The following is a 27,799-nucleotide window of genomic DNA, read 5'->3' as shown; positions in this document are numbered from 1 at the left end:
TCAGCGCTGCGACTGACATGTAACCCCTTTCCGCCATGGGGACCATGCTCCTGCGGGGGAATTAGGGGAATCGGCTATTATGATTCCCTCCGCGAGCGCACAGTCCCCATGGCGGGGGAATTAGTAGCATGTCAGCCGCAGCGCTATCATGATTCCCCCCACGGATGCACTGTTAGCTTCTCACCCCACAGTCCCCACATCAGGGAATGAATGAATTGTCATCCGCAGCACGCTGTCCACACATCAGGGAACTAATATATGTGACCCGCGGGCACTGGTCTGCTTCCTGCCTTTCCACCCCTTCTGCCCCCCCCCCCCCCCCACACACAGTGAGGGTGGGATGAGTATACTAATGAGCAGGGCGGGGAAAGGGAATGGTAAAGGGAAAAAAGCCGCCACAAACAGGGCTGGGCAGCAACGCAAAACAAGTTGGGCAAGGCACTGAAAGAAGAGACAGGCTACAAGGCATGCTGGGAGCTGTAGTTCCTAAAATAAAGGCAAAATGGAAATAGATGCTACACTATATGGACACACTTGTGCAAAGAAAGGAAAAGAAAGACAAACAAAGAGCAAGCACAAGACCAGAAATAACAAAAAAAAACTCACCTGCATGGGTAGGTGGAAACTGAAAAAACACATTGGCCACCGAAGTACCCCTTTAATGTTTACTTAAACATAATTGACTTTAAAGTGTGCCTGAGTCATAAGAAAGATGCTTATAAAAGACCTCGAGCTTTTGGTGGGCCCTTGGCTTCTGTAGTAAAATATAAGAACCCTGTAATTACATTGCAGGGGACTGAGTGGCTGACATAGAAATCCCCTTCTCTTTGTCATAAACTGTAGATGTTTTGGTCACACATAAATTGTATTGCCCCTGATCAGCCCCCGATGCCCAAGGCTGTTAGAAACAGCAGAATCACCCAAAGCATTGCCATGAAAAGGCAGCAAGTCAGAAGACCACTGTTTGACCACCTTAAATTACAATATGATAGTTAAGAGGTTTTTGCTAGTGATTCTGCTTGCCATATTGGAGTCAGTAAAGAATATTTTCCCATAATATAGTGAAGTTGGTATCTGCCTCATAGAAGTTTATGGACCTGTGTCTACATTAAAGATCAACAACTATGTAAATCTTAGCTTTGGCAAACACATGCCTCAAAAACCTAGATCCCCGTGCCTGCCACAGGGCAATCTGCTATCCCATTTAAGCCAAAATTGTACCTATAAAAACTATTGACTACAGAGAAATAAACAAGCTCCCAGACAATCCTGTAAAAAAATAACACAAAAGCTATGTATCTATCGGTATTGTTGAAATCGTATTGATCCTCAGAATAAAGTTTTCCTTTTAGTTTACCCAAAAAGTGCACTACATAAAAATAAAAAATTAAATGTGCAACACCACATTCCTCCGAAAAAAAATTTTTTTGGGATGAGCTGTACATTTTATGGTAAAAAGTACAATTGGTCCTGCAAAATACAAGCCCTCATATGGGTCTGTAGATGGAAGAATAACAGTTATGCCATTTTAAAAGGTTAGGAGGGAAAAAAAAGAAAAAATGATAATCGGCTGTGTCCACAAGGCCAAAACTGACTTAAGGGGTTAATGCAACATTTCTCTCTACTTCTCATACCATTTCATAGTTTTCACTGAACTTTGTCTTCTCTGGTTATGGAATTCTACTCTGCTTCCATGTGTTACACATATGAATAAATAATGTTAAAAGTAATAAGATCTGTGAGACAAAATGATTATTGTATTTAATCACTAACCCTATAAAGCAGCTAACTATATTATCAAACACCTTCACTTTCTATAAATCTATCTATCATATACAATATAGACCTGATGAAAAAGAAGGTGGAAGTAATCAGGATAGAATGCCAATTACCCCATTACTTGTCATAGCACATTGTAACTGGAAATTGCTTCTTTCAGGTTCTGTTTGCTCAGGCAATTACAATAAACTCTCTGCTTGACATGTTGTTTGCACAGATGTAGTACATTAATAAACATGAGGTCTAATCTGAATTATTGAACCAGCCGCAATAATGCCAACAAAGGATTTATAATAAGTCTAAAAGTCTGATGTATCATTGGAATCCCCTATAATCAAGAATAACACTTTATTAAAGTATGTGAAAAAGCTTTTAAATAATTGCTCTTTATGTATATGTCACCTGATGTACTTACCTGCTATGCACCTTGAGGAATCTTATGAATTTTGAGATCGGTCTAATGGTAGACCCACATGAGGACTTGTGCTCTAGTTAACTTACATATCAACACTCACCTATAAAGCCGGATTCAAAATTACAGAAAAAACATGGATGTAATGTGGTAATAAAAAAATCCATATCCTTCAACTAATAATGTGCTGTATGAACGTTTAAGGAAAAGTGTCCATCAACACATTCACTTTGATATTTCAACATTAGAATCTGCTTAAAATAAGTCTATAGTATGTAGTACTGTAGTTTAAAGTGTAAGTGAAAATACTGTTGTTTTCACAATATGCTATCATATTTTTGTACTTTCATATTTTTTGTGGCCCAAGCGGATACACTACTGTTCTCATACCACACTACCATACCTTGCATTTTCATATATTTTGTGATATTCTGGCTTTTGCATTACATACACTTTTTGAATCAAGCTACAACCACAAAGAAGTATGACTATATCCTTATGACCAGAAGCATAACGTGACGCTCCTTGGACCCCATTACAAAATCTATAATAGCCATCCTTCTTATCCCTCAACCGGCCATGAATTATTTATAATTCTGGTGTGGTAAAGCAGCCTTTAGACCATATATATGTTTATGTATGCTAGTTCCTCCAGGATGCCATCACCCAATGTGTTTTTCACTACTTAATATACTATTGATCCATTTACCATCTCTGCAGTGGATTTTTAGAGATCTTTTAGTTTAATATTTGATGTCTGAGGAATCAGAGGAGCGGTGACGGCTCAGTTTTCATGGCTAAACCCACCCGCTTGGTCACGCCTCACGTGAAGGTGAGGCATGACCAAGCGTGTTTAGCCACGAAACGGAGCTGTTGCCGCTCCTGTGTAATTATCCCAGATGTCTTTGAAATAAAGAATCCAAGAGTTTTTGCAACATTGGGGTGAGTGCTACGTTTCATTTTTGCATCTGTTTTCTCAACGTTTGAGCACCACCTGTTGCTCTGTGTATGGGTCTCTACACTGCTCAGTATATTTAAAAACCTCCTGCCACTTGCTACCCTGGTGCCAAGACACTACCCTCTTTTGCCTGCATTCAGGAATCAGAATGTCATCCTCCACCCTTTCATCCCCCTCCTTTACTGCCGAGACTTGTCCATATACACTTATCGGCTGCTGGACTGCTGGATAGAAAGAAAGGGAATTGTTTGTGTTATGTTGTATCTATGTTTATAGATTTATAAAGCAAAGTTATGAAAAAGCAATCTGCTTCCCAATACTATGTAAGTACTGTGCAATGTATCTTTTGGTAGCATACTAACAAAACATTGCCGCAAGGTATATAATTTGTTACCTATTAAACCAGAATCAACTGCAGTATTTTATAAACAAATTTATGCTGTAATCCTGGTGATGATCCAGTGGTAATTTCTGGTGATGGCAAATCTGGTTAGTCAATATTCAAACATGTTATCTAGTGATTTAGTGGCCATCAATACAAGTGGCAAAATCATCCTTGTGACCCTGTGATCACTTATCTGGTTTAGGTTCCATTGATATAACAGAGCTGTGGGACAATCTCACATCATCTCTATTTCTGTTAAATGCAGTCAACCTAAGATATTAAATCACAAAGTGCCATTAAAAAAACTTGTGGGGATACCAATACATCATTTGTTAAAACTTTACATGGGGACACAAACAAATAATTTGTTAAAACTTTACACATACACGTTGTGAATTTTATGCAAAATGTTTGGGCTCAAACTTTAATATCAACAGATTCATTGATGCAAAGAAAAGGAATACGCATCATTTGCCAAATAAAGCATCTTGATCATTTCTATATAATCCTTCTGAAACCCATATTTTTCCAGTACTCCCCATAGGAACTTCCACTCCACCCTGTCAAATGCTTTACTTGCATCAAGTGACAGGATGGAGTGGGTTCCCTCTCTTCCCTCCACCGACTGTACTCCGGTAAGGGTCCTGTAGATGTTATGCTTGGTCATCCTACCTGGGATAAATCCGCATTGATCTTTATGCACCAGTTCCCCTACCTTTTTTTCCAAACGCAATGCCAGAGCCTTCGCCATGATCTTTACGTCCATGTCCAATAATGATATTGGACGATATGATTCCATTTCTTTCTTATCTTTATTCGGTTTCAACAGTAATATTATTTCTGCTTCTTCAATTGTTTCGGGTAAGGTTCCTGTTTTTAAAGAACTATTTATAGTTCTAAGCAGAGCTGGGATAAGGATTCTCCTAAATTGCCTATATTTCAAACGGGAACCCGTCCCTCGTGACTCGTGTTCCCTTTGATCTTGTTTAAAGCTTCTTCTAACTCCCTAAGGGTCATTGGTCCCCCCGTTTCTTTCTCTTGTTGTTTTGAAAGTCTGGGCATCTTTATATCGTCCAAATATTTAACAATTATTTCTTTGGGGTGTTTGATCTCTGATGTGTATATTTTTTTATAGTATTTTACAAATTCTTCTCTGATTTCGTCCGGGTCCCTACATACTTTCCCTGTACCACTTTTTATTTCATTAATATGAGATTTGCCTTGTTGATTCTGTATTATGTTCATGAGCCTTTTATTAGGTTTTCCTGACTCCCTTATTTTTTGTTGTCCCAAAAATTTTAATTTATTCTTACTTTTTTCTTCTAAATACATATTTTATTTATTTTGATTATCTTTCTATGTTTCTTGCTTCTCTATGTTAGCAGGGTCCATTATGTATCTTTCTTCCACTTTTAACACCTCTGATATCAGCCCCTGCTCTTTTTCTCTAAACTCTTTCTTTTTTCTGGAGATGGCCCACATCACTTCTCTCCTATAAAAGGATTTCCCCCCATACCATCTGTTCTGATATTGTACCCCAATTAAATAGGAAAAATTCCTCCATATGCTCCTCTATCTTTTTTATGTCTATTAATTCCAACCAATAGGGGTTTATTTTTTTCATCCCATTTATTTCTGATATAATATTAATTTCTATTGGGGTGTGGTCTGAGACACAGTGAGCAAAATATCTTATTTTTCCTATCTTAGGGGATCCATCTTTATTTGCTAGGCACATGTCTATTCTTGATAGTGTTTGACATGTTTTGTTCAAACAGGAGTAAATTATTTTTGCTGGATTTTTAACTCTCCACATATCTATTAATCACACCTCTTACAACACAATTTTTACCCCTTAACCTATCTATTTCTTCTTCCATTACTGAATTAAGATCACCCTGTATAAAGATGGGGCAATTATTTTTCTCCCCAGAAAATTCTAATATCTCTTCTAACACCCTGTGCGTAAATGGAGGGGTATATATACAAACGCAATTATACAGGTTAGACCCTCTAAATTTCCGTGCAAAACTACATATCTTCCGTATTTATCTATACATTTGCCGTACAATTCCCATTTAATGTTTCTGTGAATTAAAACAGACACTCCTCTTGATTGTGACGTAAAACATGTGTGATAACTATACGACCACCAATTTCTTTTTAACACCCCTATTGTTTCCTGCGTTAGGTGGGTTTCTATTAATCCTACTACTCCCGGTAAGTGATTCTTTATAACTTCCATAACTGCAACTTTTTTTTTACCTTATCTTCTAATCCCCTAATATTCCACGCTATCAACCGTGTACCCAACTGTATAATTTTATCCTTTTAGTTCTTCCTTTTCCCCCCTTCTCTCAGTAGAGAGAAAAGAGAAGGTGGAAGTATGGAGGTATGGAAGTGGACAAAAGTGAGAAAAAAAAAAAAAAAAAAGGAAGAAAGGTGCTTCCCTCCCCCCCCCCCCTTTATGGCTTACCCCAATTCTTGGCAATCCTCATGCCAAGCATGTTTCCTGATCCTCAACCTCCTCTAAATTTACTCTATTACTACCTTTTGTAAGCCCTGCTGATCCATCCATTCTGTTGCTTCATCTACATTACTGAAAAAGAGAGTTTGCTCATTATACCTTACACGCATTCTTGCTGGAAATAACAGTGAAAATTTTACTCCGTTTTGATTTAACCTTCTTTTTACTGTTTTAAACAGCTCTCTCTTCCTCCGAGTTTCTGTTGCGTAGTCGGTAAAAATCATCACCTTTTTGTTTTCAAACATTATTTCTTTTTTCCCCCTTGTAATCTGCATAAAGGTATCTCTGTCTCTTGCATTTAACAGTTTCACAATAATTGCCCTTGGATATTTACTGCCTTGTTTGATCTGACTAGGTATTCTGTGTGCCCTTTTGATGTGGAAAAAAGGTGAAAAGTTTTTTCCCTCACATATTGTGAACATCCACCGCCTTAGGAAACCTGTTAGATCGTTTCCCTCTGCCCCTTCTATGATCCCTACTATTCTTAAATTACTCCTTCTGGAGCGGTCCTCCATATCTATTACTTTCTAGGCCAGGGTTTTGTTCTCTTTTTATATTTTAGTTGTCTGAGCTTTAACTGCTTGTACTTCATTCTCTACTGAAGAAATCCTTTCCTCCATTTCTGAAAATTTCTCCTTAATATTTTTCAAGTCGTCCCTAATCGTTATTATATCCCCTCCAATCACTCCTACCTGATTTGCCAATGACTCTATAGACCCATTACATTTATTTATGGCCTCCAGCATTGTCTCCAGAGTGGTACCTGGGATTGCTTTTCCTGACTCCTTATCCCTTTCTAATATTGTTTCCTTCAAAGCACCACTTTTCCCTTGTCCAGGTTTTCATTCTTCACCTGGTCAGGCAAAATATTTATCCATCTTTGCTGTCTTATCCTTGACTGGGCTAGTCGACTTTCTAGGTTTTGGAGCCATCTCTCTATGATTTGTCAGTAAACCTAGGATCGAGCTACCCCTATTCTGTGGTCAGCTACAGTAGACGGCAAATACCCTGATATACTACAATTCTACAATTAGTAATATTAAATAATCATCCCCAAGAGCATAGATTTACCAAATTTCTGTGGTCAAAAGTCATTAGCACTTAACACACAAATAAATCTACCACAATTCTGCGGTTAATGGTGACAAGCGCTTAACCTATAAATTTGCCACAATTCTGCCGTCCGTGATAGTGAGCACTCAGCCAACAAATAAATTCGCCAGTTCTGTAATTAATTAATTATTTTATTTAATTAATTTATTCGTCAATGTAAATGGTATAATTCCATCCACATTATCCAAATTTGTCTTAATTAAATGGAATACCATTTTTGTGTCTCTTACCAAGTCTATGTAAGAACCTCGCTTCGGCTCTTATAAACACTGAACGGCCCATCTCATCGTCATGGATAGCCATTGGTCTGGTACCGTGTGAGCAGTCCGGCTTCTGGGATCTCACATGGCTTTCATGTCTTCCATCTTGTGGACCTCTTTCAGTGGAAGACCTCTTTGCCTTTGTGTGCTCTAGAGCCCAGACTACAGCACAGTCCACAGTTCACAGTTCCCTAACATCTGGTTTACCAGACTTTTCAATTAGTTAGACATACCCTCCTAAATTGGAATGCCCCAATGAATGTAGGTTGGGCGTGTACATATGATAATGACTATGACATCACTATAATACCCAGAATGCATTGAGCATATCACCCATAATGCCTTTCCTGTTGGTGTAATGTCACCTACCCATCCGCTAGGGGGTGCTATTGCATAAGCAATTAGCATCATTACCATTAAGGGTTAACTGTCAATAACTGGTCTCAAACCCACAACTTGACGTATGGAGCCATAATTTAATATGGGTGACACATATAAGTAATTAAAACCTTGATTCTCATAGACATAGAGTCACCAACTAGACATCCAAATGTATGGGAAAGATAATAATATAATGGATGATTTTCTAACACAGATGTGTGAATGTCTAGATCAGTGATTCCCAACCGCGGTGCCGCGGCACACGTGTGTGCCGTTCAGCACTGCCCGTGGTGCCACGGGATTTTACTGTGATTTTTTTATTTATGCACTGCGCGCACAGCGTCCCCCTGCATCTCCTCCCGTCTCCTGTGTTCCCCTCCGTCTCCCGCATCCCCTGTGTTCCCCCTCCTTCCTCCTCTGTTCCCTATGTCCCCCGCGTCCCCCTCCTTCACCCTCCGTCTCCCTCCGTCCCCCTCTCCCTTACGGCGCAGGGAGACGAAAATGGGTCCCTGCCTGGGGCGGAATGAGCTGCACCTGCGCCGGACTCCCGTGCCTGCTGTGGAACTGCAAGCTGCGCGGGCCGGCTTGCTTAAGGTACCGTACCCTTTCCACCCCTCTGTTCACCTTCTCAACCCTGTCTAAACCCCCCCCCACCGTCACCCAGGTCCACCCTCTGCCCCCCCCCTGTCAGCCATGTCTGCCTCCCCCTGTCACCCCCCCCCCCCCGTCAGCCATGTCCGCCTTGTCCACCTCCCTGTCCATCTCTATCACCCTTCCCCCCCCCTGTCACCCATGTAATCCCACCCAGTCACCCATGTCCACCCTCCCCCTGTCACCCATGTCCACTCTCCCCCTGTCACCCATGTCCACCCTCCCCCTGTCACCCATGTCCACCCTCCCCCTGGTCCACCCTCCCCCTGTCACCCATGTCCACCCTCCCCCTGTCACCCATGTCCACCCTCCCCCTGTCACCCATGTCCACCCCCCCCCTGTCACCCATGTCCACCCCCCCCTCTCACCCATGTCCACCCCCCCCTGTCACCCATGTCCACCCCCCCTGTCACCCATGTCCACCCCCCCCTGTCACCCATGTCCACCCCCCCTGTCACCCATGTCCACCCCCCCCTGTCACCCATGTCCACCCTCCCCCTGTCACCCATGTCCACCCTCCCCCTGTCACCCATGTCCACCCTCCCCCTGTCACCCATGTCCACCCTCCCCCTGTCACCCATGTCCACCCTCCCCCTGTCACCCATGTCCACCCTCCCCCTGTCACCCATGTCCACCCTCCCCCTGTCACCCATGTCCACCCTCCCCCTGTTACCCATGTCCACCCTCCCCCTGTCACCCATGTCCACCCTCCCCCTGTCACCCATGTCCACCCTCCCCCTGTCACCCATGTCCACCCTCCTCTCACCCTTGTCCACCCTCCCCCTGTCACCCTTGTCCACCCTCCCTGTTACTCATGTCCACACACCCCCTGTCACCCATGTCCACCCTCCCCGTCACTCATGTCCACCCCCTCTCACACATGTCCCCCCCACCTATCATCCCCGTCACCCATTTCCACCCTCCTGTCATCCATGTCTGCCTTGTCCACTCCCCAGTCTACCCTGTAACCCATGTCCACCCCCCCCTGTCACCCATGTCCACCCCCCCTGTCACCCATGTCCACCCTCCCTGTCACCCATGTCCACCCTCCCTGTCACCCATGTCCACCCTCCCTGTCACCCATGTCCACCCTCCCCGTCACTCATGTCCACCCCCTCTCACACATGTCCCCCCACCTGTCATCCCCGTCACCCATGTCCACCTCCCCTCTCACCCATGTCCACCCTCCTGTCATCCATGTCTGCCTTGTCCACTCCCCTGTCCAACCCTGTCACTCATGTTTACCCCCCCGTCTACCCCCGTAGTCTACCCTGTCACCCATGTCCACCCTCCTGTTCACCCATCTGTCCCTTTGTCACCCTTGTCCACCCCTCTGACCCCCTGTCTCCCATGTCCACTCTCCTGTCATCCATGTCCACCCCCATCCAACCCTCTGTCACCCCTGCCCATCCCTGTCACCCATGTTCACCCTCCATTGTCCACCCCTCTGACCACATCCTTGTCACCCATGTCCACCCTTCCCTGTCACCCATGTCCACCCTTCCCTGTCACCCATGTCCACCCTTCCCTGTCACCCATGTCCATCCCCCAGTCACCCATGTCACCCATGTTCACCTTCCTGTCACCCATGTCCACCCCCCATCACTCATGTCCACCCGCACTAACACATGTCCCCCCACCTATCATCCCCGTCACCCATGTCCACCCCCCCTCTCACCCATGTCCACCCTCCTGTCATCCACGTCTGCCTTGTCCACTCCCCTGTCCATCCCTGTCACTCATGTTTACCCCCCTGTCTACCCCCGTTGTCTACTCTGTCACCCATGTCCACCCTCCTGTTCACCCATCTGTCCCTTTGTTACCCCAGTCCACCCCTCTGTCACTCCTGTCCCTCTTTTACCCCCTTGTCCACCCCTCTGACCCCCTGTCCACCCTCCTGTCACCCATGTCCACCCCCTGTCCACCCCTCTGTCACCCCTATGCCCCCGTCACCCATGTTCACTCTTCTACACCCATCTATCACCCTTGTACACCTCCCTACACCCCTCTGTACACTCCTCTACACCCCTCTGTCACCCATGTACACTTCTCTACACCCCTCTGTACACTCCTCTACACCCCTCTGTCACCCATGGACACTTCTCTACACCCCTCTGTCATCCATGTACACTTCTCTACACCCCTCTGTCACCCATGTACACTTCTCTACACCCCTCTGTAACCCATGTACACTTCTCTACACCCCTCTGTCACCCATGTACACTCCTCTACACCCCTCTGTCACCCATGTACACCCATCTGTCACCCATGTACCGTCCTCTACAACCATCTGTCCACTCCTCTACACCCCTGTCACCCATGTACACTCCTCTATACCCCTTTGTCACTCATGTACACTCCTCTATACCCGTCTCCCATGTACACTTCTCTATACCCCTCTGTCACCCATGTACACTCCTCTACACCCCTGTGTCACACATGTACACTTCTCTATACCCCTCTGTCACCCATGTACACTCCTCTACACCCCTCTATCACTCATGTACACTCCTCTACACCCCTCTGTCACTCATGTACACTCCTCTACACCCATCTGTCCACTCCTCTACACCCCTGTCACCCAGGTACGCTCCTATACACCCCTTTGTACATTCCTCTACACACCTTTCACCCATGTATGCTCCTCTACACCCTCTGTCACCCATGTACACTCCTCTATACCCGTCACCCATGTACACTCCTCTATATCCCTCTGTCACCCATGTACACTCCTCTACACCCATTTGTCACACATGTACACTACTCTACACCCCTTTGTACACTCCTCAACACCACTCTGTACACTCCTCTACACCCCTGTCACCCATGTACGCTCCTCTACACCCCTTTCACCCATGTATGCTCCTCTACACCCCTGTCACCCATGTACACTCCTCTATACCCCTTTGTCACCCATGTACACTCCTCTACACCCATTTGTCACACATGTACACTACTCTACACCCCTTTGTACACTCCTCAACACCACTCTGTACACTCCTCTACACCCCTGTCACCCATGCACGCTCCTCTACACCCCTTTCACCCATGTATGCTCCTCTACACCCCTGTCACCCATGTACACTCCTCTATACCCCTTTGTCACCCATGTACACTCCTCTACACCCCTCTGTCACCCATGTACACTCCTCTATACCCCTCTGTCACCCATGTACACTCCTTTACACCCCTCTGTCACCCATGTACACCCATCTGTCACCCATGTACACTCCTCTACACCCCTCTGTCACCCATGTACACCCATCTGTCACCCATGTACACTCCTCTATACCCCTCTGTCACTCATGTACACTCCTCTATACCCCTTTGTCACCCATGTACACTCCTCTACACCCATTTGTCACACATGTACACTACTCTACACCCCTTTGTACACTCCTCAACACCACTCTGTACACTCCTCTACACCCCTGTCACCCATGCACGCTCCTCTACACCCCTTTCACCCATGTATGCTCCTCTACACCCCTGTCACCCATGTACACTCCTCTATACCCCTTTGTCACCCATGTACACTCCTCTACACCCCTCTGTCACCCATGTACACTCCTCTATACCCCTCTGTCACCCATGTACACTCCTTTACACCCCTCTGTCACCCATGTACACCCATCTGTCAACCATGTACACTCCTCTACACCCCTCTGTCACCCATGTACACCCATCTGTCACCCATGTACACTCCTCTATACCCCTCTGTCACTCGTGTACACTCCTCTACACCCCTCTGTCACTCATGTACACTCCTCTACACCCATCTGTCCACTCCTCTACACCCCTGTCACCCATGTACGCTCCTATACACCCCTTTGTACATTCCTCTACACCCCTTTCACCCATGTATGCTCCTCTACACCCCTGTCAGCCATGTACACTCCTCTACACCCCTCTGTCACCCATGTACACCCATCTGTCACCCATGTACACTCCTCTATACCCCTCTGTCACTCATGTACAGTCCTCTATACCCCTCTGTCACCCATGTACACCCATCTGTCACCCATGTACACTCCTCTACACCCCTCTGTTACCCATGCACACCCATCTGTCACCCATGTACACTCCTCTACACCCCTCTGTCACCCATGTACATCCATCTGTCACCCATGGACACTCCTCTACACCCCTGTCACTCATGTACACTCCTCTATACCCCCCTGTCACCCATGTACACTCCTCTACACCCCTCTGTCACCCATGTACACCCCTCTGTCACCCATGTACGCTCCTCTATACCCCTGTCACACATGTACGCTCCTCTACACCCCTCTACACCCCTCTAAACCCCTCTGTCACCCATGTCCACCCCTCTGTCACCCATGTACACTCCTCTAAACCCCTCTGTCACCCATGTCCACCCCTCTGTCACCCATGTCCACTCTTCTACACCCCTCTGTCACCCATGTAAAAAAAAAAAGAAGAAAAAGTTTGGCGCCTAATAGATTTGTTTTGCAGGTTTAACCCCTTAAGGACCAAGGACGTACCGGTACGTCATTGGTCCTTCTCTTCTGATATAACGCGGGGTTACACAGTAACCCCGCGTCATATCATGGCGGGCCCAGCGTCATAGTGAAGCCGGGACCCGCCTCTAATAGCGCGCAGCGCCGATCGCGGCGCCGCGCGCTATTAACCCTTTAGCCGCGCGCTCAAAGCTGAGCCGCGCGGCTAAAAGTGAAAGTGAAAGTTCCCGGCTAGCTCAGTCGGGCTGTTCGGGATAGCCGCGGCTAATCGCGGCATCCCGAACAGCTGACAGGACAGCGGGAGGGCCCCTTCCTGCCTCCTCGCTGTCCGATCGCCGAATGACTGCTCAGTGCCTGAGATCCAGGCATGAGCAGTCATCCGGCAGATTCGTCGATCACTGGTTTCTTATGAGAAACCAGTGATCAACATAGAAGATCAGTGTGTGCAGTGTTATAGGTCCCTATGGGACCTATAACACTGCAAAAAAAAAGTGAAAAAAAAAAGTGAATAAAGATCATTTAACTCCTCCCCTATTAAAAGTTTGAATCACCCCCCTTTTCCAATAAAAAAAAAAACACAGTGTAAATAAAAATAAACATATGTGGTATCACCGCGTGCGGAAATGTCCGAATTATAAAAATATATCATTAATTAAACCGCTCGGTCAATGGCGTGCGCGCAAAAAAATTCCAAAGTCCAAAATAGTGCATTTTTGGTCACTTTTTATATCATTTAAAAATGATCAATAAGTCCTATCAATGCAAAAATTGTACCGTTAAAAACTTCAGATCACGGCGCAAAAAATGAGCCCTCATACCGCCCCATACACGGAAAAATAAAAAAGTTATAGGGGTCAGAAGATGACAATTTTAAACGTATTAATTTTCCTGCATGTAGTTATGATTTTTTCCAGAAGTCCGACAAAATCAAACCTATATAAGTAGGGTATCATTTTAATCGTATGGACCTACAGAATACATATCAGGTGTCATTTTTACCGAAAAATGTACTACGTAGAAACGGAAGCCCCCAAAAGTTACAAAACAGCGTTTTTTTTTCAATTTTGTCGCACAATGATTTTTTTTCCCGCTTCACCATAGATTTTTGGGCAAAATGACTGACGTCATTACAAAGTAGAATTGGTGGCGCAAAAAATAAGCCATCATATGGATTTTTAGGTGTAAATTTGAAAGAGTTATGATTTTTTAAAGGCAAGGTGCAAAAAACGAAAATGCAAAAACGGAAAAACCTCCGGTCCTTAAGGGGTTAAAGGTGAAGAGTTGTGTGTGGAAGAAATCGTGATGATGGCCCAGACCAGATGGAGAAGAGAAGGCAACAATGCAAATTAGAGAAGACGTCATTGGTGAGTTGCTGTATAAAGCAGCACTTTAAACTACATAAATAGATATAGTGCATTGCGTTTTTTATCGTTTTTTCCTTTTTTTTCTTGCTTGTCAACCTCGGTAGCGGTGCCCCGAGGAAAAAATTTTTTTCGAGGTGTGCCCCGACCCGAAAAAGGTTGGGAAACACTGGTCTAGATAATGTAACTAACCCCCTTATCTTGTCTTATCCAAACAGCCATAAATATCTAAAGAGATAACAAGTATTATACTCCCAGACTGGCACTTGAATAGGAGAACTTAGAATACATTGTGGTCTATTTAGAACATACACAAAATGGCCGACATGATGCTATTAAACATATTAAACATAGTGATTCATTTTTGGGGCCTACAAAAAGTATGACACTGTATAGCAGAACCTTGAAGTTTAGGCAATGAAGAAAGAAGTCAAATATTTTCAACTATTTAACCCCTTAACGACGCAGGACGTATATTTACGTCCTGCGCCTGCTTCCGCGATATGAAGCGGGATTGCGCCGCGATCCCGCATCATATCGCGTCGGTCCCGGCGCTCATCAACGGCCGGGACCCACGGCTAATACCACACATCGCCGATCGCGGCGATGTGCGGTATTAACCCTTTAGAAGCGGCGGTCAAAGCTGACCGCCGCTTCTAAAGTGAAAGTGAAAGTGACCCGGCTGCTCAGTCGGGCTGTTCAGGACCGCCGCGGTGAAATCGCAGCGTCCCGAACAGCTGACAGGACACCGGGAGGGCCCTTATCTGCCTCCTCGGTGTCCGATCGGCGAATGACTGCTCCGTACCTGAGATTCAGGCAGGAGCAGTCAAGCGCCGATAACACTGATCACAGGCGTGTATTAATGTGTAAAATATCAGTGATCTGTGTAAAATATCAGTGTGTGCAGTGTTATAGGTCCCTATGGGACCTATAACACTGCAAAAAAAATTTAAAAAAAAGTGTTAATAAAGGTCATTTAACCCCTTCCCTAATAAAAGTTTTCCCATAAAAAAAATAAAACAGTGTAAAAAAAAATAAAAATAAACATATGTGGTATTGCTCGCATACGGAAATGTCCGAACTATAAAAATATATCATTAATTAAACCGTACAGTCAATGGCGTACGCGCTAAAAAATTCCAAAGTCAAAAAAAGCGCATTTTTGGTCACTTTTTATACCATTAAAAAATGAATAAAAAGTGATCAAAAAGTCCAAAAATTATACCAATAAAAACTTCAGATCACGGTGCAAAAAATGAGTCATCATACTCCCCTGTACGTGGAAAAATAAAAAAGTTATAGGGGTCAGAAGAGGACATTTTTAAACGTATAAATTTTCCTGCATGTAGTTATGATTTTTTCCAGAAGTGCGACAAAATCAAACCTATATAAGTAGGGTATCATTTTAACCGTATGGACCTACAGAATAATGATGAGGTGTAATTTTTACCGAAATATGCACTGCGTAGAAACGGAAGCCCCCAAAAGTTACAAAATGGAATTTTTTCTTCGATTTTGTCGCACAATGATTTTTTTTCCGTTTCGCCGTACATTTTTGGGAAAAATAACTAATGTCACTGCAAAATAGAATTGGCGACGCAAAAAATAAGCCATAATATGGATTTTTAAGTGGAAAATTGAAAGGGTTATGATTTTTAAAAGGTAAGGAGGAAAAAACGAAAGTGCAAAAACGGAAAAACCCTGAGTCCTTAAGGGGTTAAACAATCAGAAAAAAAGTGAGTGGTGCAGCTCACAATTATATACTGACCGAAGTGAAATAGGCTAGAAAACACCTATACCTTAGGTGTGAGAGTGAAATAAAATATTTGATACACAATTAGTCTTTGTGTAGAGTGACCGCTCTATGGACTTTTATACCAACTGGCACTAAAGATTGTTTTTAATCCACAAACCCGGCTGCCACCGGTATTTCTCACCATTATCGAGGTCCGCCTGCTATGGGAGAACTGCTGATCCTGTGATCTGTTTCCGTTCACTGCTGACATCACACGCTATCACCACGAGATAACCCAGCAAGAACCATCTACTTCGGATACCTCTGATTTACCGCAGACGAAGGCATCATACACCGGGTTCGAGTGCCATCAAAACCAGACGTGCCGGCGTCTGCAAGCGCTCACAAAGCAGCCCACCAGAGCGGGACCTCCAATTATCCGGTAATATTAATTTTATGTTACATTAATCTACCATCTGAAAATACTATTCTTATTTGCTTGACTATTCCATCTTCTTATTTGCTATTCCATCTGGTTTTCCGGACTATCAGTTTTCCAAATTGCCGGACTATCGGTCACAACACAATTTTACTGTCTATTAATTATTATTACATGTTTTCCACACTTATTCTTATTGCAACTGTTATTTTCCCCCACAAGGGCCCTGTGTGGGAAATATTTTATGCACTACATTTTATGCAACATAAGCTGCACTTTTAATAAAAATTGGTTCATAATTGAAGCACGGTCTCAGTCAACCAATTTATTAATCTGAATACTGCCCTTGAGGTGTAGGCAATTTTTGTATCAAATATTTACACAAGCAGTTCAAGCTATATAAATAGAGTGGAATAAAAATGTGAGCTGTATTAAAGGGAAAACAGCTAATGGCCACTGATCACAATTGAGAGACTGGCGAGAAAGATGACAACTAAGTAACAGGAATTGGCCATGAGCAATGAACAGAGCAATGACATCATATAAATAGCCAATTAAAAAAAAATTGGTCCCCAGTTAATCTATTTACCAACAAAGAGGAATTATGGTTCTATCTTGAAAGCATTTGGTGAAAATGATTAAATAGATAGATAATGAATCAGCCAAACTAATACAGTTGGGATTGGCATCATACATCAATATTATCCAAAAATAAAACCTAAAAAGAGGTAGTGAAAATAGTAGGGAACATAGAGCACAAAGACCTTGATTTTCTTTAGGTAAATGCAGAAGTGTTACTATATAGGTTGCAGAGGGTATGATTGCCCCAGGGCCCAGAAGCCAAACTGGACAATTTATAGCACTGCTTACCCAAGCCTGTTTCTAGCTAGAACCAGCAAAAGAAGCAGCAGTGGGGACATCAGGGTGCTTCTTATCTTCTGCCCACACACAAAATGAATGTGTCACAATTAATGGTAGATCCCATCAGTGGTGTTTCGTTCCTGTATATACTGCACCATTACTTAAAAGATTCTACACTGCTCTTGTAACACTGTTGGGGATAAGTTAAGAATGATAGTTTACTTGCTACTATAGTTTACCTGCTCCTATTGCTGGAATTGTAGAACCTTCTGTAATGTTGAGCATTTTCACAGTTGAATGATGAGAGTTTTTAATCCATTAAGTTTTACTGCTGATCTTTGCTAGTAAAATATCTGGACCGGTGGGAGACTGCTTTGTCCGGCCTGTGTGTGGTAGAGATGCCTCTGGGCGGGGTAATCTCTCAGTAGGAAGGACCAGCCAGCAGTAAAACTTCATGGATTCAAAACTCTCATCATCAAACTGGGAAAATGCTTAAAGTTTAGCAAATTTTTTAAAATGCTCTATTTTACAAACTTTATTTTAAAGTGTACCTGTCATAGTTCCAAAAAAAAAAAAGTGATATGTTACCCAGTACCTAATTCTGATCATGTGCATATATATTTTTGTGTGTCTACTGCCTATATATCCAGAGCAAATAGCATTTATATGCAGCTCACTTGTTTTATCTTCTTGCCGTATGTAGGGGGCGTGTCCATCTGTCTCCCTCACTGTGGATGACTCATCTGCTCTGAGTCTCGGGAGCAAGCCTGGGCAGTCTGCAAATCACTGTAGGCTGCTCTGTAACCCTTTCCTCTCTGTGAAACAATGTTAAAGAAGTGTTGCCTCCACCCGTATACCTTTGGCTGTCCTGGCATGCTGGGAGTTGTAGTTCTGCAGCAGCTGGCATGCCCAAAGTAGGGGAGACAATACCTGCAGCCCCTGGAGGTCTACCTCCTCACCTGCTTGGTGACAATCTCTACTGCGGGGAGCTCTATGTGCAACCCAAGCTGTTAAATTTTGCAGGCAGGAAGGATGTGCAGGGACATTCCGGCTAAGTAAACTAACCTGCCAAAACAGGAGGTTGTCACGGAAGATGAGGGAGTGGCAGCTGCTATTGCTGTAGGGTCTGTGAGTGTTTTCCTGGCTCTCTATTCTTTTATCCTGCAGGATAACTCCATACTGCCTGTGTGTGCGCGCTCTCTGCGGTTGCTCACAGGCAGTGCGTGCCTACACTGTCTCCAATACAGTGGTGATATCCTATACTGGATACCACACTTTATGGCTGGTATTCAGTATGTTACAAAATACAGACTAGTCTGTCATATAAAGATAGATGACCCCCTAGTGGCGGCTATTTTTATCTTAATTTTTTTGTAAAATTTTCATTTTTTTTTTAAATAAATGTATATTGAAAGAAGTCATATTAGGAGTAGTTCTATAAAATATAAAAAGTTTTTCATTATGCCTCTTTAATATAATCTTGAAATCTTGCAGTTTTCCTTCTGATCACTAAGTCCAAAACTAAGCTGAGACTTCCTGTTCTGTCTGTGATGATTAGGAGAAGGGTGTTGAAAAGTGATATTTACTGAAATACAACAAAATATGACACCAGTAGATAGATAAGATAATAGGAGCTCAGCCTTCCCACCCCTGTAGAATGATCTTTGCACAGGTCATGCTTAGAAACCAGCACCCTACAAAGAATAGAGTCTGGAGATGTTTATTGTGTTATGTTCATGGGGCTTCCTGTAATGCAGATCACTAAATGCTGTAAAAAACTGCTCAGGCAAGATGAATGCTTCATAATAAATGTACTAAAAGAAATTAAAATAAAAAATAGACAACACATTTACTTTAACATTGTGATTCCTGCACTTTACTACATGGACTTCTCTGCAGTTGTAAACATGTTACCTCAGTAATGGGCCTCCGAAATGTTCTCCCCAACATGCAGAATCTCTAGGTATGCCTGTTATATAGTCTCTACATGCTGATTAGATAATGTGACTCTTGGTATACTTGGGCACTGTATGGCAATATAATTTTTTTGCATAATCACAGGAAAGTTATCCATTTTTTATGGCCTGCTCCCAAGCATATTTTAGATTCTCTTCTCTAGTTGTGAGATTCTCTCTTTAGTAATGCTTTACTCAGGAGGATATTAGCCTGTATATTTGTGTATATTTATATATGAGATCATGAGAGATCATGAGTGCACTTTCGTTTTTTCCTCCTTACCTTTTAAAAATCATAACCCTTTCAATTTTCCACCTAAAAATCCATGTTATGGCTTATTTTTTGCGTCATCAATTCTACTTTGCAGTGATATTTCGGTAAAAATGACACCTTATCATTACTCTGTAGGTCCATACAGTTAAAATGATACCCTACTTATATAGGTTGGATTTTGTCATACTTCTGGAAAAAATCAAACTACATGCAGGAAAATGTATACGTTTAAAAATGTCATCTTCTGACCCCTATAACTTTTTTATTTTTCCACGTACAGGGCGGTATGAGGACTAATTTTTTGCACCGTGATCTAAAGTTTTCATCGGTATGATTTTTGTTTTGATCGGAATTTTTGATCACTTTTTATTAATTTTTTAATGGTATAAAAAGTGATCAAAAATACGCTTTTTTGGACTTTTGAATTTTTTTGCCCGTACGCCATTGACTGTGCGGTTTAATTAATGATATATTTTTATAGTTTGGACATTTATGCACGCGGAGGTACCACATATGTTATTTTTTTATTTATTTACACTGTTTTATTTTTTTTTATGGGAAAAGGGGGGTGATTCAAACTTTTATTAGGGAAGAGGTTAAATGACCTTTACTAACACTTTTTTTTGACTTTTTTTTGCAGTGTTATAGGTCCCATAGGGAACTATAACACTGCACACACTGATCTCTCATGCTGATCACTGGCGTGTATTAACACGCCTGTGATCAGTGTTATCGGCTCTTGACTGCTCCTGCCTGGATCTCAGGCATGGAGCAGTCATTCGTCGATCGGACACCGAGAAGGCAGGTAAGGTCCCTCCCGGTGTTCTGTAAGCTGTTCGGGAGGCCGCGATTTCACCGCGGTGGTCCCGAACAGCCTGACTGACAAGCCGGGATAGCTTCACTTTCGCTTTAGAAGTGGCGGTCAGCTTTGACCGCCGCTTCTAAAGGGTTAATACCGCACATTGCCGTGATCGGTGATGTGTGGTATTAGCCGCGGGTCCCGGCCGTTGATGAGCGCCGGGACCGATGCGATGTGATGCAGGGTCGTCCTGCGTCGATAAGGGGTTAAGCAAGTGACTACCAATGCCTGTGTGTGTGACATACGGAAGCAATAGAAAGTACCTTACAGTGCATTAACCAATCTAAGTCTAGTCTACATACATATGAGAAAGAAGGACATAGATCACATAAGATATATAGACAGATAGATAGATAAATAGATAGATAGCTACATCCATTCACTTCATCCGTGTGTGATGTGGTGACTTTGCTTGTATGTAAATAGATAGATATGTAGATAGATAAACCAAAAAAAGTTTAACTGTAGTATTACAATAATAGGGAAAAAAGAAAACTAATTTATTCTGTCTGTACACATTATGATGGATTTTTTTTTCTTCACTGTTGTGCTGCAGTGAAACTTTTTTGGTTTTTGAAATCTTCTGTTTTTTTTGGACTGATTCCTAATCTTTCTGCCTGCACCCGTACACTTCAATTGTCATTCACCTTGAAGAGTGCTGTTGCCTTCTGTTGCAGATAGATAGAAATATTCTAGATATACAGACGATAATTAGATAATGTCAAATAAGAGAGTGGTATATGAGATATGAAAGGGCAAATTACTTAGGGCAAAAATTAGCAGTTTTGGGTTAATGTGTTCAAACAGATGACAAAAGTGGCCGAAGAAGAAAAAATGCTACAATATAAAGTTATCTTTACGAGTTTTATTCCATCATTAAAACTATGCAGACTATGTACATCATGTTTTAGATACAGTCACCTGAAAACCCCATTTGTCACGTGTTCTGTAACTTTAGCATCTGATCCCCATTTGACACATTATATATATATATTTTTTTTTAAATAAACTACACACACTTAACACCTAATGTAACTTTTCTCCAATTCTATTGGCTGTTGCCAAAGAATACAGATTATCAAGCACACATTTTTGACAGATTTGTATTACAGGTAAATGGTAGAATTAATTTTAATTAGGATTTGACACAAAAAAAAGCACAATTATTAGGAAATCCAAATATTTATCTATTCAAATATTAGTAAGGGATAGCTTGGCTAACCACAAAAGGTGGGCCTACAGTGGATATTTTTTCTAATGTATTCATGATTAGCATAAGATTATTATATTCACATACAAAGTATACTCAGAAAAGGGGAGTTTAAGTGCTCACATGATCATAAATGACAACTAATGTATCCAATGGAATGAGTGTATATTGTTTTTTTTTTTTTTTTTTTCTTTTTGTCACTTGTTTTAAATCGAATTGTATTTATTGAACTTACAGACCAAGCATACTGTGTTATTTAGATCCTGGTGAAATAATGCTAAACTCACACCACATTTAGTTTGCACATTTGGTGGGAGTTGAATACATCTGTCCTAATCTTAACTATAACTTGACTATAAATATGTATATTAAAGGCAGCTATAGTGTGGTCAACTACTTTTCAAACATTTGGGGCTGCATGATCTTTACTTATCCCTGTCCACTAAAGTGTATGAGCATATTGGCCTGTACACCACATGATTGAACTTTAGCCTAGTATTTTTTTTTGCATTAGTTTATATTCAATATAAATAAATAAAGAATGTTGAGTGACCCATTTCTTTACACTTAGTTGAGAAAAAACACATTCTATATATCAACTCCCACACTTTTTTGGGGGGAATTTTTTCCCCATAACTAATATGTGCACATGGGTCGAATATCTACCCACAAAGAAGCAATATAAATTTCCCTGTGATAGGACATAGTGACCTTAGATGAAAAAAATAAAATAATAAACAACAATGAATAAAGCAAATATTTGTCTGTATTTTTGTTTTTTATTTAGGTCTGTTTTGCAAAAAAATTGAGCAAATTTACAAATTCAATTATTAATAAATGTGCAAGTGTTTTTACGTAGTATGAAAATCAAACTATTGAGTTGAGTTAGCAAATCATCCTCATAATTCATCAATTTAATGAGATATATATATATATATATATATATATATATATATATTCTAAATAAAAGTACTACACAAGTACTATCTACAGTGGAGCATGCTACATCTAAATGCATATTTTTAATATTCACAAATTTCTTTGTGTCTGACTCTTTTACCTATCAAAAATATAACTTTGTGTGTACAGTATTATTGTAACTGAGGTAGCAAAAGGCACTTATCTTAATCTTTTTTCTGTTGTACAAGGATCAACGTGGTACAAAATGTATGCAAATTAATGCTAAACACTGATGGATGAAAAGGTTCTTTGGAAAAATGTAGGATTTTCTTTAGAGTGCTTTATACATTACTTGTGCCTACAGAGTAGTGATAGCGATAGTTTATTGTTAGCAAATAGCAATAATTGGTGCTTTATTAGAAATTAATTATGTCTAAACTGCTGAATTAATATATATATATATATATATATATATATATATATATATATATATATACATAGATGTGTGTGTGTGTGTCAGTTCAAACTACTATAAAAAATTTGAATTTCACTTCATATTATTTTATATTTCAACTTTTTACCAATATTAAATATTTATCAATTTGACACTGCTTGCAATATGCAAATGTTTATACGTCCATTAAATATTGACAAAGTATATAGTATTAGTTTTATATAACTTCTGCAATAAATTATTTTGATAAAACAATTATTTCAATTCTGTTTTAGAACACTGCATGACAAAACATTTAAAAAAATTCAAACTTTTCATACAAGTATGTAAAGGAGAAAAACATAACCAAATATAATATTAAGAAAGTAATCTGCCAATTTAAAACCTAAAACAGTAAAAGATCATATCAGTCAATAATATTTATGAGAAATGAGGAAATGAGATGAGAAAAATTGCTAATTTCCCATTTGTATCTATTTAATTATTTTTTTAAACACACACACACACACACATATGTGTGTGTGTGTGTGTGTGTGTGTGTGTGTGTGATATTTTTTTTCCCTGATTGATAGAAAATGTGAAATATATGTTTAACTGAGAGGCAAGTATTTCCATACTTGGAGATTTTAACATTATTCAGTGTTAATTATTCTTTTTGGAGGAATTAACTGTGGCATATATAAACTCTAGCTATAGATTAGCTTTATTTTCTTTGAACTGTCACATTGCTTTCTTAGGCTGTTAATACTTTCATACAAGTTTGGACTCTTAAAAGATTTTCTTGGTTGACATTATTCTCAGCTACTTTTCTGCAGCAGAAGATATAACATTTTTGCAGTAAAGAAATGTGATGCAAGTCTCCTCTCTACTCACCAGTGTGTGCACTGTGCAATACAGAAGAAGAGTTTGACACAAGTATGGACAAAAAAAAAAAAAAATCTTAAATGAAAGTCTTCTTACCTTTGTTTTATGGGTAGATACTTGAGTGCCTAATAACTTGTTCCCAACAAAGCCTGTAAAGTTAAGGCTCTTCCCCAAAACTGTCCACTGTGTAACAGGTGGAAATTAATGAACCTGGTTTTCTGGAGACACATGGGAAAGTTAACAGTTATCGTTCCTATTCATTTTTTCAGTGTGCCCATTTTCTTTACTATTTTATTCGCTTCATATATGTCTTTGTCAGTGGTGTGCGGCTAAGTAAGCCGGAAAAAATATTTACATGACAAGAAAAAATAAAAAGAGAGCTCAGTCAAGCTTGCAAGCTGATAATGAACTTTCCCCCTCCCCCCCCCCCTCTTTTTTTTTTTTTTAGGTTAGCCAAATTTAACTGGTCAGATCTTACCTAATTCTTTGTTCTTGGTTCCCTATTAATCCACAGGTCCATCTTCAAGGTCTTTACACATCAAATGTGTTCATTTACACTAAGGACTGGAAGGCATTACTTTTTTTTTTCATGGTTGAATCCATAAAAGTTACACTGAACAAGTATTCTTGAACAAGTATGCAATTTTCTTACAAATAGTGCAAAAAGGGAAAGTGTACTTCACAAGGCCATAATTAGTGCTTGTGTTTCCGCTCCCATTCCCTTGTCAAGTCTTTTATTCAGTTTTCCTCAGTTTTGTTCAAGGGTCATTACAAATGTCTACAGATGATTAGCATCTCTCCTGATCAAACTGAGATGATTAGCAAAATAAAATCTTTGAATCCCACTTTGCATAGTGAAAAAGTATCAGGGATGATTAGCAAATGCGGCTAATTGTGTAGAGATTAACTAAGCATCAAGTTGTTTTGCGTAGTGTTTCATAGCTAAGGAGACCCGGACTCTATTGTGCTGTTCCGTACAGTGTTTTAATGAGCCGTTTAATTTAAAAATGCTGGGAAAAGTTATATTCCTCCAGGATATTTTCTGGGCTATTGAGAATGACCATGTCGAGGAAAAAAAATATTTTGTGCCAATTCTTGGAGTATTTTAATGAACATTTTTCTTAAACGGTCCTTTGTGCATTAATTAGTTTTTAGTCCTGAAATGTGAACTCTTAAAGTATTATCATTACGAAAGCTTGACCAGGAACATGGCACATAATTCATCACGACTCTTTGTCATAAAAGGTTTGAAATTCAATTTTAAATGAAAGGGTAGCTACTGTAATACTAAGACAGATGTGTTTGATTGTCATATTTGTGTGGTGGCATTTACGGTCGGAAAATGGAATAACACATTTTGTCTTCTTAGTCTAGAAAAAAAAAGTTAATTTATAACAATTAAAAAATGAAGATGCTCAATGCATAAAACAGATATGGGGAAAATTGTACATTTCATTTTTCTGGAGGGTGCATTGAGTCTACAAGTGTCCAATTAGAATACAAAAAAGTCAAAGAAAAAAACAGGCAGTGTTTTTATGTGGACACCATACCAAAAGAGCATACTGTGTATACGCCTGCATTTTTTTCTGGACTTCTGGACCAGATAATAAAAATCATCCCATACCCACAGGATAGGGGATAAGTGTCTGATTGAAGCGGTCCGACCACTGGAACCCCCCTACGATATCCAAGACTTGGCCTATCTTTTACCTCGTTGCTCACAGACAAGCTGGTTTCAGGAGTGATAGCCCACTCTGCCAATCACTGGCGAGTGATATCCAACCCTGACCAGTCTTCCTATCCCAGATACTGAAAAACACCACATGGCATGATGCTTCCACAATCATGCTTCACTGTAGGAATGTTATTGGGCAGGTACCTACTGAGCAGTACCTAATTTCATCCTGTAATGCCGGCAGTTGGAGTCAGTTGACATGCGTTGTGTACCACAGCGTACCAGAACCATACCATGAGTGCAGCTTCCCCACCTTGCTGTAAGCTCTGAACATTTGACAGTTTATCCCATGTGTGCACAAGCTGCCTCTTATAGAGCTAGCGCATTCTACTGATTGGCTTCTGAATCCCAGCTAAATAAGGCTGGGTTGACATATATCAGTTGTCCGGCATAGTTTCCTTTAGGCATGCATCGGAGGGAAACTGATGCTAAAACTGATCCCATTCATTTGAATGGGACAGTTCACAATCATCCAGCATCCCAATTTTGATGCCGGATGGTGGGACATGCCAGACAGGGGAACACAGCTTGCTACATTCCCCTATCTGGTGCCAGATACAATAGACACTGGATGCCATACAACTGATGACAACAAATGCACGTTGTCATCATTTACTTCATCAGTTGCATGGAGAATTAGGCTGAGTTCACCTATGCCGGATGCCGGACATATTTGAACCCAGCCTAACTCTGCTCCACCCATTCTCTGGTGCCTGAGCAATATTGGGTTTTTACATTGTGAAGGTGTTCCTGTGATCCGGAGCCTTTTTCCTGCCTCTGCATCAATGTATCTCACTGACATCCTGTTCCTGAAAAGGATTGTCGACCAGGACCGTGCTCTCATTAAGCCGGCAACACCTGGTTGCATTTGAGCTTCTGAGCTTCATGCAATCTCAGATCTGCTATAGCATCAATTCACCTCTGCTACAGTGAACTGTGCTTTACTGCTGTAAGAACCCAAAGGGTTAATATGCACTGAGGTATTTTGTTATTCTGGTTACTGTGGAAATGTCCTGTTCTCTGGATGGTCAGCTGACCTCATTGACTTTTCACCTGCTTAGCTCCCTATTTAAACCCTCAGTATTCATTCAAGCCTCTCCTGCGAAAGAGCTGAACCTCCTAGCTAGCATTTGTATTGTAGCTTGAATTTCTGGCATATTTGACCCATTGGCTCTGTTCTCTGACTCCTCCCCTGTTTCTGTGATTTGGCATTTCTGTAATCTCTTGGTATTGATATGGCTTGTGGACTGTGACTTTTTGTGTGTGTGTTTAGTTTTTATTTCTGTTAGTGTATGTGATTCCATACTGTGTCCCGACCTCTGTCTGTATTATAGTTTATTTTGTTGACGTTTGACTCCCTGCACTTATACAGGAAGGAACTGTCACCGTGGTTGTGGACCCGTTGCCTAGGGCGGGTACACAAGTAGGCAGGGCAATTGGGAGCGAGTGAGTTTAGGGCTTCACTCTTCCCTGCCCATATGTGAAATTTTCGCAGGCCCCACATACCTGAATTTGCTTTGCTCCTGCTATGGAAGCTATGTCTGCTATGGTAGAGCAAATGCACGGTTTGACTCAGCTGAAAGACTTCAGCAGTGTGAGTCTTCTCAGTCTCAGTCAGCATCAGTTCAGACCTTGACTCAGATATAGCAAGATCAGGAGCAGTTAATCCAAAGTTTGCTAGCTAGAATCCAAGAGTTGGAGTCTGCCTGTGCCCAGGTGTCATCTGGTTCTATCCCAGCTCCCATTGAGCCACAAGTTAGTCTCCCAGATCATTTTTCAGGTAACCGAAATATGTTTAAGACCTTCTGTGAAACTTATACTTTCATCTGAGACCTTACTCTTCTGGCACTGAGGCCCAGAGAGTGGGAATTATTATGTCTCTTCTGCAAGGTAGTCCCCAGGAATGGGTATTTTCCCTTGGTCTCGATGCCCGAGTTGACCTCTATGGATTCACTATTTGCAGGGCTGGGGCTCTTGTATGCAGAACCAGACCTTGCTGCATATGCTGGATCTCAGCTGCGTACAATTAAGCAGGGTCACAGACCCTTTTGAGGAGTATTGTGCAGACTTTAGAAAGTGTTGAGTGGCTTCTCTGTTGAACACCTCAGCTTTGGTTTGTCAGTTTAGACTGGGATTATCTGACCCCCTAAAAGACATGCTGGGGACTTACCCCTCTCATGACACCCTTGACCAAGCCATGATGTC

The 27,799-nt window shown here is 41.6% G+C and overlaps 1 long non-coding RNA gene across 2 annotated transcripts in view; it reads right to left on the bottom strand.

Annotated features, from left to right (window-relative positions):
- LOC130355671 (uncharacterized) overlaps positions 1-24,563 on the bottom strand; it is a 118,611-nt gene extending 94,048 nt beyond the window's left edge. For both annotated transcript variants that reach the window (XR_008888619.1, XR_008888618.1), the window contains exons 1-2: positions 24,338-24,563; positions 23,956-24,077 (exon numbers count right to left, since the gene is read on the bottom strand). This is a non-coding gene — a long non-coding RNA (uncharacterized LOC130355671). The remainder of the gene's footprint in view (positions 1-23,955; positions 24,078-24,337) is intronic.
- Positions 24,564-27,799: the final 3,236 nt, after the last annotated feature.

The sequence above is a fragment of the Hyla sarda genome, chromosome 2 (genome assembly GCF_029499605.1).
Source record: "Hyla sarda isolate aHylSar1 chromosome 2, aHylSar1.hap1, whole genome shotgun sequence".
Taxonomy (NCBI): Eukaryota; Metazoa; Chordata; class Amphibia; order Anura; family Hylidae; genus Hyla; species Hyla sarda.
The sequence above is the reverse complement of the archived record's forward strand: the minus strand, read 5'-3'. Positions and strand labels throughout refer to the sequence as shown.